General features: G+C 38.9%; 1 non-coding gene across 1 annotated transcript; it reads right to left on the bottom strand.

Annotated features, from left to right (window-relative positions):
• Positions 1-426: 426 nt before the first annotated feature.
• Positions 427-530, bottom strand: LOC117277386 (small nucleolar RNA R71). Its single transcript, XR_004507655.1, has one exon. It is a non-coding gene; the product is annotated as a small nucleolar RNA R71 (small nucleolar RNA).
• Positions 531-16300: the final 15770 nt, after the last annotated feature.

Raw genomic sequence — 16300 nt, 5'->3', positions numbered from 1 at the left:
CGGAGAATAGCTCAAAATCAACCCTTGGCTGCAGACCAGTTCGGAAATACATACCTGGGAGATCATTGGTAGATTATGCTAGAAACGGTCTATAATCCAGGCTTATCAAGTGTGAGACCACCTCCAATTGTAGCTAACAATTTTAAGTTGAAGCAAGGGTTGCTTCAAACCCTTCAGAATTGCTGGGTCTTCAGAGGGAAGATGAACGAAGATCCAAATACACATCTAATGGACTTTGAGAATATTATGAACATCTTTCAATACAATGGTGTGTCACAAGATGCAATGTACTTGAGGGCATTCCCCTTCACACTCAAATATGATGCAAAGCAGTGGCTTCGAAGCTTACCTGCGGGATTAATTAAAACATGGGAGGAGATGACTAGAAAATTTCTTGATAAATATTTCTCCTCAGCTAAAATGGGCAAGTTTAGAAGAGAAATCCATAACTTCTACCAGAAAGAGACTAAAACTATTTTTGAGGCATGGAAGAGGTTTAAGGAGATAGTTAGAAAGTGTCAACATAGTATAATAGAACCCTGGATGCAATTCCAGGACTTTTGGGATGGATTGACACCAGCCTTACGTAGAACATTGAGCAATGCAGCTAGAGGCCCGTTGATGAAGAAAACTCTAGAGGAGATAGTTACAATTCTTGATGAGTTATCTGAAGATGCCAATCAGTGGCCGTCTGAGAATGCTGAAAGAAGAAGATGTACTGGTGTTCGCCAAGTTGATGCTAATACATATATGCAGGTACAACTTGATGCTATGGCTGAAGAAATAAGAAAGCTAACCTTGGCTACAATACAAAGTTAGCCTCATGCAGCTTCTGATTTATGTGGAAGAGGACACCCTACTCATGAGTGTCAAGCCTTAATTGAGGAAGTAAATGATGTGGGAAATTTCAACTTTAATGCAATGGGTCAGAAGAACCCCGGGTTTTTCATGGAGTTCTCCTGGGGGTACCGCAAATGCATGGCAACAAAACAACCCCAGATTTTAGGGACAACGAGCTCCTGGTTTTATGAATCAACCGAGGCAGCAGTTTCAACCTCAACAACCCAATCAGTCTAGTTTAGAAGATCTCATGAAGGACTTCATTGTAAAAACTAATGAGAGATTTGAAGTATAAGGGGCAACAATTCGAAATTTAGAGAAGCAAGTGGGATAAATTGCAACAATATTATCTGAGAGGGTTCGAGGCACTCTCCTTGATGATACTGAAAGAAATCCCTAAGAAACAGTGAACGTTGTAACCTTTAGAAGTGGGCAAGGGTTGAAATATCCCACCCCGATTCAAAAAGATGTGATACTTGAAAAAGAAAGTGGGGAGCAGCTGAAAAGTGACGATGACAAGAAGAAGAAAGGCCAGATGAAAGCTAAGATAAAGAAGAAGGAAGAAAAATCGTAAAGGGAGGAACATGAGGAAAGCAAGCATATGCCGATGCTACCTTCCCCTCAAAATCTATATAGAAAAAAGGTGGACAAGCATTTTGAGAGATTTATGGATGTGCTGAAACAGGTTCATATAAACTTACTATTCACAGAAATGCTCTCACAAATGCCTTCTTACGCCAAATTCTTGAAGGAGATCCTTACAAAGAAGAGGAAGATAGAAGAAACCTCAGTGGTCAAGCTCACAGAGCATTGCAGTGTGATATTTTAAAATAAACCCCCACAAAAGTGTGGAGATCCAGAGAGTTTTACTATACCTTGCTCTTTAGGAACTATTAATTTTGATAAGTCTTTATGTGATTCTGGTGCCTCAATTAATCTAATGTCTCTATCTATTTATAGGAAACTAGAGAAGGAGATCAGAGAGATAAGGTTTGCACCAATATCTTTGCAGATAGCAGACCAAATGACTCTAATACCTGAGGGGATAGTGAAAAATGTGTTAGTTCGGATGGATAAGTTCGTATTTCATGTGGATTTTATAGTGGTAAATATGGAGGAAAACAAGAAGGTCCCCCTTATCCTAGGAAGACCATTCTTAGTAACGGGTAGAGCGATATTGGATATACACGAGAGAAAATGCATGCTTAGACTGGGTGAGAAGATAGTGACTTTTGAGATGAATATAGTAAAGGGGTCACAAAAGGACAAACCAGCTGCAAATGTTGAATGGAAAGCGAAGGGCTCAAAAGAGAAGGCTACGGTGAATGAGAAAGATAAGTGTGGGGCGTACCCCAAAAAGGTTGAGAAGAAGTTATCTGCATAGATGTGTGCATTAGTTCGGGTGCGAGGAATGAAGCCCGACTTTGACTCAGACCTCGACTAGATATTTAGGGAAGTTTTCTCTACCTTATGCTTTTTAATTGTGTGTCATGGGGACATGCCAAGACTTAAAGTGAGGGTGGGGGATATTTGTATGCATGTATATTAGTTATCTTTATGTTAGTTGTAGTAGTTGGAGATATAAAACAAAGTTGAAAAAATCATAAAAGATTTTCTTTTGTTAGGAGTGTAATAATTTTCCATTGGTTTTTCTTTGTACCACGGTTCTTTTCAGAGGGTTTTATTTGAACCGGGTATAGTTAGTTTTTATTATTTTTAGGAGTAGGAAATATTGTGTTGTGGTTTGAATTAAAGGCAATATCTCTTAACTTTATTATTCCTTGAGAATAGTGATTGCTTTAGTAGTGATGCTAAGGCTTAGTTTTTGACTGTTGTATAAGTACCTTAAATTGTATGATTGTAAAGCCCCGTAAAATTTCACCTAAAACCCGAGGTTCCGTGGAAGTGAGGTAGGCTAATATGTTTGGTGACAGTAAAAATTCTTCGCGGTCGTCGCGGTATGGACTTTTCGGGTTAAACAGTGCGCTGGGAGTAAAGGAAACATTTTGGCAGAAGAAGACATTTTTGCGACCATAGAATCACTCTACGGGCCGCAGAATGGTTGTAGAGTGAAGCAGGAAACTAGGCAAGTTTGGATGGTATTATGGGATCAATTATGCGGTCGCAAAATAATTTTGTGGGCCGCACATCGACCGCGGAACCAGCATGAAGATTGTACCGGAGGGAGGTTCTGCGGCGTATTATGCGACCGCAGAATAAGTCTGCAGACCACATAATGGCCACAGAGTGGGGTAGGAGTGCCCAGTTTTGGGGGCCATTTCGCGGCCCACAGAAGTATTATGCGGTCGCATATGCGACCGCAGATTGTGTTTTGGAGCTTCATTTTTTTTGTTTTATAAACCCGACCCCATTCTTATAAAACACTGTTAAGGGTCATTTTAGAAGGTTCAAACTCACATTTTAGAAAGAGTGGAAGGTGGTCTAGAGTGAGAAGAGGAGTTCTAAGTCATTTGTTCATCAATCTTCGTTCAAACCTTGAAGATTTCTCTAGGGTAACTCACAAGGTCTTCAACCAAAAGGTAAGATTCTACACCATAACCCTTAATTTCGGACTTTAACTTAAAATGGGTAATTAGTAAAGCAGTTCTTGGGTGTGGGAGTTATTTATTTTACATGCATGTACCATCTCGGGTAGTGGGAAGATTGTTGAGCTCTTTTAGGTGAACTATGGGTAGTGGGGGTGAAAGAATCCACCATAAAAGGACCTTAAAACCTTAATGCACGCCTAGTGTTTGGTATAATGCTCAAGTGAGCTAGAATTATGAACTCCTTCCTAATTTGTGTTCAATTTTGCTATATCTCTAATTAGATCAAAGTGGCTAGGATCTCCGAAACATTTTGGTAAATTAAAAAGCTCGAGGCGAGGTATATTGGATAAACTCCTCTTTTAGAATTGAATTCCACAATGGCCTTGTAAGTCCCGCGTTGCTCATTATAAATTGATTATTCCGAATAAGCCTTATGTCAAAAGGTATATGCGTTCAAATTGTATTCAAAACGTCCTTCTTTGTTGAGTTACTATTTGACAAGGTGATTAAACATGGGCTGTGTGTTAATATGTTATGATTTGAAGCGCGATTCGAATAAAAACTAGCATGTCGAATTGTGTAAGAAATCACATGTGTCTAAGACCCTTACTATGGTTAGTTGCTCAAATGTGTATCTAAAGTCTTGAATTAAAATGCCTTGTTGTTAATAATCCATAAGGATGCTTTAAAGTGGAAGGAGGAGGTTGGAGATGGAAAGTGTGGCCACATGTCAATAATGAGAGTTATACTTGTGCCCAAACGTGGTTGTTTTAACTAATGCTATACTTTGTAAGTGTTTTCAATGTGTCTTTAGCTTTTATATATATATATATATTCATGAGTTGAAATTGTGTATTGCCCTTTTTGCAAAACGTATTTCAATATTAAATGATGTGTTACTCGTTTATGCTTCTAACTTGTGCTTTGATTGCCAATCATTTTACTCCAATTCTTGGAAAGGAATTCATTATGTTTAAAGTCTTCATTGCTAATAACTTAAAGTTGTGATTTTCGGAATATTCTATATGTTGATGTTTGATGGCGATCCGATAAAGTAAAGAAAAGAATCTTGTGAATGACCAAAAGAGCCAAGGAAATATTGTTGTTGTACGTGGTTGAAAATACTAATGAAGGTTTATACAATGTGAGAGATGATGGGGTAAATACATTTTTAATTATACTACCTTTGTGTGCAAAAAAAATAAATAAATCTGGGAGTGTCGTTAGCAAACCGAAGAAGGGTGGGTCATAAGGCCCACACATTATGTATGCCGGTGTAGGGATGGATTGTGATTATTCCCCTTATTTGGATGAGATTGATATGAGTTATGAATTGTAAAGTCAACCCACACGACATATGTGGGAAGGCGGCCTAGCCGATCGGGTGGAGATCGGATGACATGTTGCGCACATGGTGGTACTACTCTTGGTAACACCTTTTTTCACATCACATGTCAAACCATATTGTCCGTGAGGAGATGGCTCAGCCGATCGGGCATGATCGAACACCGTGCTAAAAATACGGTGGTATATCAGTGCTAATGATCTCCCAACCAAAAATATATATTATTTTCGTATTTTGAAAATTGGTATGTTTTAACTGGGAATTTGGATATTGTTGATTGTGACTTATTGTTTCTATGGTTTTCCCTTTCTTATATTGGCATTCTATCTTGAAAGTGGACATTTAGCTTTATATACTAGTACTATTTCATATGTACTAACATCCCTTTTGCCGGGGACGATGCATCTTCAATGGATGGAGGTGATTTGTCAGTAGGTGGCTTTGACCCTCGTTAGCAGTTACTCTCTATTCAGCAGATTTTGGTGAGCCCTACTCTGTTCCGGGCTTCATGTCATGTGACGTTGTACGTTACATTTTGAGGTTTAGCCGGGGCCTTGTCGCCGGCACATCTATACTACTCTTTTGTTGTACTTAGAGGCTCCGTAAATAGGTTGTGGGTGGTATATGATGTTGGGAATTAAACTAGTAAGTGTTGGTATTTGGGCGAACATGTTTTCATCATATCAGTAAACTTGTTATATTTTGGAAATCATAAATGAATATCCTTTAGTAATGGAAAATATTGTGGAACACTTGACTCTTCTCATGTTTATCACATGTACTGGTTTTTATATTGCTAATGGGCAAGGTTGAGTAAAAGGCATCTAACAAGCTTGCTTAATCGGGGTATCTCGGTTGATCGCCGATCGTGCTTCCTGAGGTCGGGGCATGACAAACTTGGTATCGGAGACTAAGGTTTTAAAGTGTCCTAGGATGTCTCGGAGTCGTGTCTAGGAGAGTCCTTCATATCGGTGTGTTGTCGACCACATCTATAATGGGGAGGCTTCTTGGACATTTAGGAATTTCAAACTTCTTTGGTACTCTAGATCGTGCGGTAGAACTCAAGATAGGAAGCTAATTTCTTCGTTATGCCTCATTTTCCAGATGAGTAATCTACGAGATCGAAGCAGCGAGGAGGGAATGGTCCCGGAGCCAGAGGAGGGCGGCAAAACCGGCATCGCAAGCGGAAGGGAGGCGGTGCTCCGGCGCAAGAGGGAGGAAGACAGAGACAATGATTGCGTTGGCCACGCGTGCTAGGCGCGTGTAGACAGTGTAGTATATAAACCAATCATCTTGGCTGATGCAAAAGCCGCCCCGCCATTGAATCTGGGGGAGATTGCACAAGAGTTTGTTGGGAGAATGCATTGATCCGTGGAGGGATTGGAATAAATTATTTCTCAGGGAAGTGTCCTTGTTCCCACCAATGTCACCGCATCGTCGGATCGTTTGGTGAGTGTATCTGAGAAACGAAAAAGGGGTTTTGGTGCTAATGAGCCGGATTGTTTGGTTTGTAAGAAGTGTCACTTGGAAAGATGTTGGATGACTCTTGAAATATGTTAAAGTTGTGGAAAGAGGGGGCACAAGAAGAACAAATTCCCTAGGTCGGGTACACCCATCCCAGTCTGCCTTATGTGCGGGAATAAACATTTAGCCTCATGTTGTGAGTATGCTCAGCAGCATGTTAGTGGTGGAAGGTTTGGGAAATTCCAAAGGCCCACACAACAAACCGGTATGGGGTTTGTTACTCCTACATTGGAGTCATGGAGAAAGGATAAAGAGGATGGTTATGATGTATGCAAAAAGGGTGAATATCAGGTCAGTGAGGCGAGTCAGTTTAACGGACCTCATCCTCATTATGCGAAGTGTAGGAGATGTCATTCAGGGGTATTTCACTATGGCACCAATGTATGCTACAAGTGTGGTATGAGGGGTTACGTTCAGAGAGATTGTCGTTCGTCTCGCTAGAGCAAGGGCGGGGGTGCGACACAACCATGTAGTTTTATAGTTACTACATCCATAACGCCTCCCCCAGCTCAAGTCAATATAGCACCTGTAGGACGTGGAGCAGCTAGGAGTGGTATAGAGAGATCGGGAGGGCCCAACAGGTTTTATGTTATGAGTAGGCATCAAAAGTCGGAGGCTTCTCCAGATGTGCTTACAGGTATATTGACTGTCCAATCTCATGATGTATATGACCTTATTGATCCCGGTTCCAGCTTGTCATATGTCATTCCCAGTGTTGCTATGGAATTTGGGATAGAACCAAAACAGCTTTATGAGCCATCCTCTGTATCTACTCTTTGAACAAGACCTATCATTTGTGAAGCCTTTTTATCACAATTCCTTATACTGACAACCTCTTGAGGAATTGAGTTCGATAATTATATCCTTGAATTGAGTTATAACTCTAGGATTAATACTTCCCACTTGCTTCCCTAATATTCTCAACAAGGGACTATATCTGATGACTTTCTTACAGAACCTTCTGATTCAAATAGATGACATCTGCTCACTTGTGCCTATGCACACACAATCATAATATTTACCTATGTAGTATCAAATCTAATGTAAGGCAGCCTAGTGCTGAGATATTTCTTGAGCCAGTCTCTTTCTCCTGTGCACGTGACTCATATGGTTTGAACAGTCACTCTACTCCCTTTTGTGAGCATTATCATAAACCCTTTCCACTGTCTAGTAACGTAAGAGCATATCTCAGCACTCATCATATGTTTACATGTCAATTGAAATGGCCACTCGTCCGCATAAAGTTTCTCAGAAATTTGGGATTTCTCACAAATTCGCCATAGGAATATCTATTGTTCGCCCATCTCAGTATGACTTTCATGTACATTTAGATCATTCCGCAGTAAGTAGTTCACGTTATTCCTAGTATTGTAGTTGCCCATGAAGTGGCCTAGTATGGCATCTTGAAAGTTATTATGGCAGAAACATGTCTAGCTCGTAGGAAAAATGTCCGTTCTCTCTAACAATATATGATTTCATCCCAATATCAAGATGTCCTAGATACATAGCTTCACTCGGGGGAGGTTGAAAGTTAATTAGCCTTATCACGACCTTTTCCTCCCCACTTCAGTGGATGTTTTATATTATAACACATATCATGAGCATATTGATTTGAAAGACAAGTTTGTCGTATCTCTAGTCCTCTCATATAGGATCAACTATTAGAAAGGGTTAACCTATTAGAATGATAATAATCTTACAGGTGTCCAACTTCTTTTTTCAACCTCGTGGGCTTGTGTAAGAGATTCCTTGTGTTAGTTAATGTTGAGGGCACAATGCAACTTCATGTATTTTTGAAATCTCTATCATAATGATAGTGAAAGAATCATCTCATTTTGAATTAAACTGATCTTCCTTACACTTAAGGAGGCAACTGGTGTCATGTACTTTTCTATTTCTCTTTAAGGCTTACAATTGTCGAACAAGGCACATATAGAGTGAAAACATTGTTACTATCACTTTCGTGACTTATCATCTTCCCAAAATAACTGATGCTAATGTTTTATCCTCCCGATCATGCCTCTCATACATCCCATGTCTAAAATGACTCACTAGTTATACATCTTAGGATCATGTACATGGTTCCCACATTATTAGTCTGTACTGGTAACTCTATGCCTCGTTTGTTGAACCGATAATTCCATCACAATGATTAACCATGGAAGCACTATTGGTGGTCACCCTCATGTCTCTTAGAATTTAACCTCTTAAAATGCCCTTCTCAGTACAATGATGGATTCTTGAACAATTCCTTCCCACTTCAGGTGGATGTTTCAGAATATAACGCATATCATGAGCATATTGATTTGAAAGACATGTTTGTCGTATATCTAGTCCTCTCATATAGGATCAACTATTAGAAAGGGTTAAGCTGTCAGAATGATAATAATCTTACAGGTGTCCAACTTCTTTTTTCAACCTCGTGGGCTTGTGGAAGAGATTCCTTGTGTTAGTTAATGTTGAGGGCATAACGCAACTTCATGTATTTTTGAAATCTCTATCATACTGATAGTGCAAGAATTATCTCATTTTGAATTAAACTGATCTTCCCTACACTTAAGGAGGCAACTGGTGTCATGTACTTTTCTATTTCTCTTTAAGGCTTACAATTGCCGAACAAGGCACATATGGAGTGAAAAAATTGTTACTATCACTTTCATGACTTATCACAATTATTAAACCATGGAAGCACTATTGGTGGTCACCCTATTGTCTCTTATAATATAACCTCTTAAAATGCCTTTCTCAGTATAATGAAAGATTCTTGAACAATTCCAGCCCAATCTCGAACCTCGTTGTTCATATTTCTAGTAAATCTATCAAGAGTTATAGGTTCAAACATGTCAAAGAAGAAGCATCATTCTATGATCAAACATATTGGGTTGGAACTCTATGGTCATATTCATTCTAGTACATCTTAAAATAATGGTTGAAAGTGTCCAAAGGTTTAGTTTGGGTGTTCGGCGTAGTGATTTAGAATTGAAGAAAGTGAACAGGTTATTCTCAAGATTTTCTCCATAAAGATACTATGTGAATTGTTAATAAAGGTAAGATAAGTGTAGTTTACATTTGGGCCATATGGAATCTTGAAGAAAATAAAATGGGCCAAGCTATGAGTATGGTGTGTCCCCCATCGCTGTTCTCCAAGCACCCGGTGTTTCATGTATCTACACCCGAAAGGGTAGTTGGGAGTCGTTTGTCTATCATTCTGGGGGAAGCTATTAAAGGTGATGTTAATGGGTAGTTGGCTTATGAGAGGTACCTAATTATCATCCATGTTAGATAAGTTCGAAAGTTGAGATTGGCTCCGTCAAGTGCTATGGCTAAGTCTGTGAGTCGAGGAGGTTGCTTCGATAGCTGAGAGTTTTGTGGAAAGGGAATATTCTCTCATTTGTAGAGCCAAATGGATGTGGTTCAAAGGGTACTTTCTACGTGTTATGGTTTAAATGTGTACAGTTCATGTCAAAATACCACTTCTGTTAATGTAAGGCCCTAATGTTGAGATCGGTATTGTTGATATATATACTGCAATGCTTTGTTGAGTTATGGATATATTGTTAGGGTGGTTTTGGTGATTCTCTGGCAGGTGGATATGCCCAATTACAGACGAGACTCTGCCGAAATTTTTGGAAATTTAAGGAGTTAGTCAAGATTTGGAATTGTTGGTGTGTGTTATAGCATCTGAGTCACATTGTGCGCGAATGGTGGATTTTGACCCTCATTCGAGGACGAATGATTTTAAGTGGGGCGGGATGTAAGGCCCCATAAAATTTTACCTAAAACCCGAGGTTTCGCGGTGGCGAGGTAGGCTAATATGTCTGGTGATGGTAAAAATTCTTCGCGGCGATCTTGCTCACCGCGGTATGGACGTTTTGGGTTGAACAGTGCGATGGGGAGTAAAGGAAAATTTTTGGCAGAAGAAGACATTTTTGTGGCCCACTATGCGGCAATAGAATCACTCAACGGGCCGCAGAATGGTTGCAGAGTGAAGCAGGAAACTAGGCAAGTTTGGATGGTATTATGGGATCAATTATGCGGTCGCAAAATAATTTCGTGGGCCGCACATCTACCGCGGAACCAGCATGAAGATTGTACCGGAGGGAGGTTCTGCGGCGTATTATGCGACCGCAGAATAAGTCTGCAGACCACATAATGGCCACAGAGTGGGGTAGGAGTGCCCAGTTTCGGGGGCCATTTCGCGGCCCACAGAAGTATTATGCGGTCGCATATGCGACCGCAAATTGTGTTTTGGAGATTCATTTTTCTTGTTTTATAAACCCGACCCCATTCTTATAAAACACTGTTAAGGGTCATTTTAGAAGGTTCAAACTCACATTTTAGAAAGAGTGGAAGGTGGTCTAGAGTGAGAAGAGGAGTTCTAAGTCATTTGTTCATCAATCTTTGTTCAAACCTTGAAGATTTCTCTAGGGTAACTCACAAGGTCTTCAACCAAAAGGTAAGATTCTACAACATAACCCTTAATTTCGGACTTTAACTTAAAATGGGTAATTAGTAAAGCAGTTCTTGGGTGTGGGAGTTATTTATTTTACATGCATGTACCATCTAGGGTAGTGGGAAGATTGTTGAGCTCTTTTAGGTGAACTTTGGGTAGTGGGGTGAAAGAATCCACCATAAAAGGACCTTAAAACCTTAATGCACGCCTAGTGTTTGGTATAATCTCAAGTAAGCTAGAATTATGATCTCCTTCCTAATTTGTGTTCAATTTTGCTATATCTCTAATTAGATCAAAGTGGCTAGGATCTCCGAAACATTTTGGTAAATTAAAAAGCTCGAGGCGAGGTATATTGGATAAACTCCTCTTTTAGAATTGAATTCCACAATGGCCTTGTAAGTCCCGCGTTGCTCATTATAAATTGATTATTCCGAATAAGCCTTATGTCAAAAGGTATATGCGTTCAAATTGTATTCAAAACGTCCTTCTTTGTTGAGTTACTATTTGACAAGGTGATTAAACATGGGCTGTGTGTTAATATGTTATGATTTGAAGCGTGATTCGAATGAAAACTAGCATGTCGAATTGTGTAAGAAATCACATGTGTCTAAGACCCTTACTATGGTTAGTTGCTCAAATGTGTATCTAAAGTCTTGAATTAAAATGCCTTGTTATTGATAATCCATAAGGATGCTTGAAAGTGGAAGGAGGGGGTTGGAGATGGAAAGTGTGGCCACCGTGCCAATAATGAGAGTTATACTTGTGCCCAAACGTGGTTGTTTTAACTAATGCTATGCTTTGTAAGTATTTTCAATGTGTCTTTAGCTCTTATATATATATATATATATATATATATATATATATATATTCATGAGTTGAAATTGTGTATTGCCCTTCTTGGGAAAAGTATTTCAAGTATAAATGATTTGTTACTCGTTTGTGCTGCTAACTTGTGCTTTGATTGCCAACCATTTTACTCCATTTCTTGGAAATGAATTCATTATGTTTAAAGTCTTCATTGCTAATAACTTAAAGTTGTGATTTTGGGAATATTCTATATGTTGATGTTTGATTGTGATCCTTGAAAGTAAAGAAAAGAAAGTGTTGAATATGAAATACGACCGCCGTGCCATGAATAAAGAATCTTGTAAATGGCCAAAAGAGCCAAGAAAATATTGTTGTTGTAAGTGGTTGAATACACTAATGAAGGTTTATACAATGTGAGAGATGATAAGGTGAATACATTTGTAATTATACTACCTTTGTGTGCAAAAACAAAAAAATATTTTTGGAAGTATCGTTAGCAAACCGAGGAAGGGTGGGTCATAAGGCTTACACATAAAACTACGCGTGTCAGTGTATGGTTGAATTCTGATTATTCTCCTTATTTGGGATGAGATTGATATTAGATGTGAATTGGAAAGTCAACCCACACGGCATATGTGGGAAGGCGGCCTAGCTGATCGGGTGGAGATCGGATGCCATGTTGCGCACATGGTGGTACTACTCTTGGTAACACCTTTTTTTGCATCACATGTCAAACCACAATTTCTGTGGGGAGATGGCCTAGCCGATCAGGCGTGATCGGACTCCGTGCTAAAAACTCGGTTGTATTATCGGTGCTAATGATCTCCCAACCAAAAATATATATTATTTTCGTATTTTGAAAATTGGTATGTTTTAACTAGGCATTTGGATATTGTTGATTGTGACTTGTTGTTTCTATGGTTTTCCATTTCTTATATTGGCATTCTATCTTGAAAGTGGACATTTAGCTCTACATACTATTACTATTCCATATGTACTAACGTCCCTATTGCCGGGGGTGCTGCATCTTGAATGGATGCAGGTGATTCGTCAACAGGTGGTTTTGACCCTCGTTAGCAGTCACTCTCTATTCAGCAGATTTTGGTGAGCCCTACTCTGTTCCGGGCTTCATGCCTTCTGATGTTGTATGTTACATTTTGAGGTGTAGCCGGGGCCTTGTCGCCGGCACATCCATACTACTCATATGTTGTACTTAGAGGCTCCGTAGACAGGTTGTGGGTGGTATATGATGTTGGGAATTAAACTAGTAAGTGTTGGTATTTGGGTGAACATGTTTTCATCATATTAGTAAACTTGTTATATTTTGGAAATCATAAATGAATATCCTATAGTAATGGAAAATATTGTGGAACACTTGACTCTTCTCATGATTATCACATGTATTGGTTCTTATATTGTTAATGGGCAAGGTTGAGTAGAAGACATCTAACAGGCTTGCTTAATAGGGGTATCTCGGTTGAGCGCCGGTCGTGCTCCCCGAGGTCGGGGCATGACAATGACCTTACCTTTGCTTAACTGTTTTGACTGGAGTGTCTTGATAGGCCGATGCTGAGTGAGTTATGTGCCATGTGCGTGTGAGGTTTTGTGTATTCTGTGAATTGCATTTGATGTCTAGAACTTTCCCCGTGTGTTTCCAAAGCGAAATAGTAGTTTTATGCACTCATGGAAGTGATATAGCCATTTATTTGTTGAGCCAGATATATGCTTTTACCCACCTAATTGTTATGTATCTTAGTTAACCCCGTTGAGCCTATAATCCTGTTTCTTTGGCAACCACATTACAAGTCTTACCCATTTGTTTGAATTGACCATCTATTTGAATCTTGTACCTCTCGTGAGCACTTGAAATTTTTATGAACTTTGTAAAAGTTGAAGTGTGGTGTGGTTGGTTTGGCTTTTGAGTGGAACTATTGAAATAAGGAGAAAGGTGCAATGTTTTGAAATAGTAAGAGCCACTTGAATTGAAAAAGAAAGAGAGAAAAATAAGTGTATGACTGTGAAAAATATTCCTTGATAGTGGTAACTCTTGATGTAATTATGCTTAAAGAAGTAGGGAGTTAATGTATATTGATGTGATGGCGGAGTTATAGCTTGAAATAAATGTGGTGTTTTGAATGGTTAATTGTATGTATTAAAGTGCTTATTGAGGTGTAGTCACTCTTATATCTAAATGTATCCTACCCATCTCGCATCCTATATTACAACCAAGCAAAGTCCTACTTTATCCTTGACTGAATGAGCTCAATTAGTAGAGTATTACACTACGGGCAAAACTATGGTACGTCTTTTGTATCGCATGAATGTCATTTCTGAGAGTGAGTGAATTCTTTCTATCTTGAGTTCCTAATTATTTTTTTTAATTTGATTGTGTGTGGAACCACTCTCTATTTTTGTGTGAGGTCACTTGATTCATGAAGGAAAGGTAATGTCATTGACCTCTGTAAGTGAGTGGGTTGTGAAAATATGCATGGTGCTTTTGAGTCAAATCTTGAGGCGAGGATGTTACGGTATTGTGCTTAATCTGTTTTAAATAGTCTTGGTGTGATGAGTTGCGAGAGTTATTAAAAAAGGTCGTGTCTATATGAAGTTGTCACGCCCCAAAACCGAGGTACGTAACCGGCGCTCAACCAAGTGAACCTAACCGAGCAAGCCTGTTAGATTTCCTTCTACCCAAAATCATCCACGAATGAAGATAATACATATTTTCATTAATTAGACAAAACATGATCATGTCTACAATACCAATTCATTACCAATAATTTTCATTATTTTAAAGTCTCAAATGGGACAAGTAATGCAACCACAACATAACATATTTGACTTTCCCAGCACCAATACACAACCCACACCATGTCTACGGAGCCTCTATAGATAAAGAAGAGTACAATGATAATGCCAGCAACAAGGCCCGGGCTATACCTCAAACAGAATACATAAAGTACAAAAGATACATGACCCTGGGATGAAGTGGGGCTCACCAAGTCAGCTGGGAAGAAGGTGTACTGCTATCACTGATTAATATCTCCTGCTGTGGAATCACCTGCATCCATTTAAAGATGCAACTCCCCCGACAAAAGGGAGGTTAGTACTATCGAATAGCACTAGTATGTATAACTAAACACCCTCTCAATAGAATGACAAATAATACAAACAAGATGATCATAATATCAATGAAATCCTTAATCAACATCAAACCTCAATTTAGGATTAAGACAGTGTTCAAATTAATTTCCATATCTCACATTGGGAGATGTTTAGTATCGATATGCCATTGTCCACAATACCATTATTCACAAAACTAGTGCCACCGTACTCTCAGCACAGAGTCCGATCACGACCCAATCAGCTAGGCTATCTCATTAGAGACATCAACCATAATTACTCTCAATATCAATACCACTATCTTTAACACGGAGTCCAATCATGACCCGATCGGCTAGGCTATCCATTAGGGACATCGACCATAATCACAATTTCAATTACAATTTCCAGTACAATTACCACCATGTGTGCGGCATGGTGTCTAATCACGACCCGACCGGCTAGGCTGTCTTATTCGAGACATCAACCTTTTTATATCAATCATTGCATTTCATATTACTTTCATATTTTTTCATTTCATTGGCACTAATGGCCATAATTATAAGAACATTCTTGGCACGTTGGCCATATTTAGTATTTCATGCACATCTTTTCAATTTCAAATATCATCATCATCAACAACAACAAATACAATTCAAATCAAGGTGTGTAGTACACATGTGAGCAATTTAGAGTCTAAGGCACATAGAGATATTTCACAAATTTGGCATAATAGCCTTCGCTTGAACTTGACTTGAAGTCGAAACATTATTAATACACAACCCATATTTTAACACATCCTCAATTGATAAAATAACATGAATAAAGCATTTGGGATACTTGTTGAACATATATCTTTCAACCCAATCTTACTCGGAATAGCCAATTTTATAATGAACCACTCGGGACTTACATAATTTACATGAATATCGTGGGATTCAATTCTAAGAGAAGAGTTTGGCCAACATACCTCACTTGAGCTTCCTTACACTCTAAATATTCTGGAATTCTTAGCAACTTCAATCTATTGTAGCAATATAACAAATTGAATCAAAATTAGGAAGATGATCATAGTTCTTGCTCATTTGAGCATTTTATCAAACAATAGGTGTGCATAAGGTTTTCAAGGTCCTTTTATGGAGAATCCCATCATCCCACAATCCAATATTTACCATGCTTAGTTCAACAATCTTCCTACACCCCTTGATATCACATGCATGTAAAATAAACAACTATCATGCCCAATAATTATCTTGCTAATTACCCATTTCTAGACAAAATTCGAAATTGAGGGTTAGGGTGTAGAATTTTACCTCTAGGATGAAGACCTAGTGAGTTTCCCTTCTTAATCTTCCAAAACTTGAGCAAGAATTGAAGAATCAATTATTGAGGAACACCTTCTGACTCTAGGGTACTCTCTCTCACTCTAAAATATCAGATTATAGCTCAAAAATAACCCAAAACGTGTATTTAACGAAGTAGGGTCGGGTTTTAAAAATCTAAAAAATGAAGCTCCGGAACAGGTTCTGCAGTCGCATATGCGACTGCATAATGGTTATGCGGACCGCATATCGGTCGCATAATTGGTGTCCAAAAAAATCTGCCTGTGTCTGCAGTCACTATGCGGTCTGCATAACTGTTCTGTGGTCACATAGTGCACCACATAATAGTTATGTGGTC

The sequence above is a fragment of the Nicotiana tomentosiformis genome, chromosome 3 (genome assembly GCF_000390325.3).
Source record: "Nicotiana tomentosiformis chromosome 3, ASM39032v3, whole genome shotgun sequence".
Classification (NCBI taxonomy): domain Eukaryota; kingdom Viridiplantae; phylum Streptophyta; class Magnoliopsida; order Solanales; family Solanaceae; genus Nicotiana; species Nicotiana tomentosiformis.
This window is presented reverse-complemented; position numbering and strand designations above follow the sequence as displayed.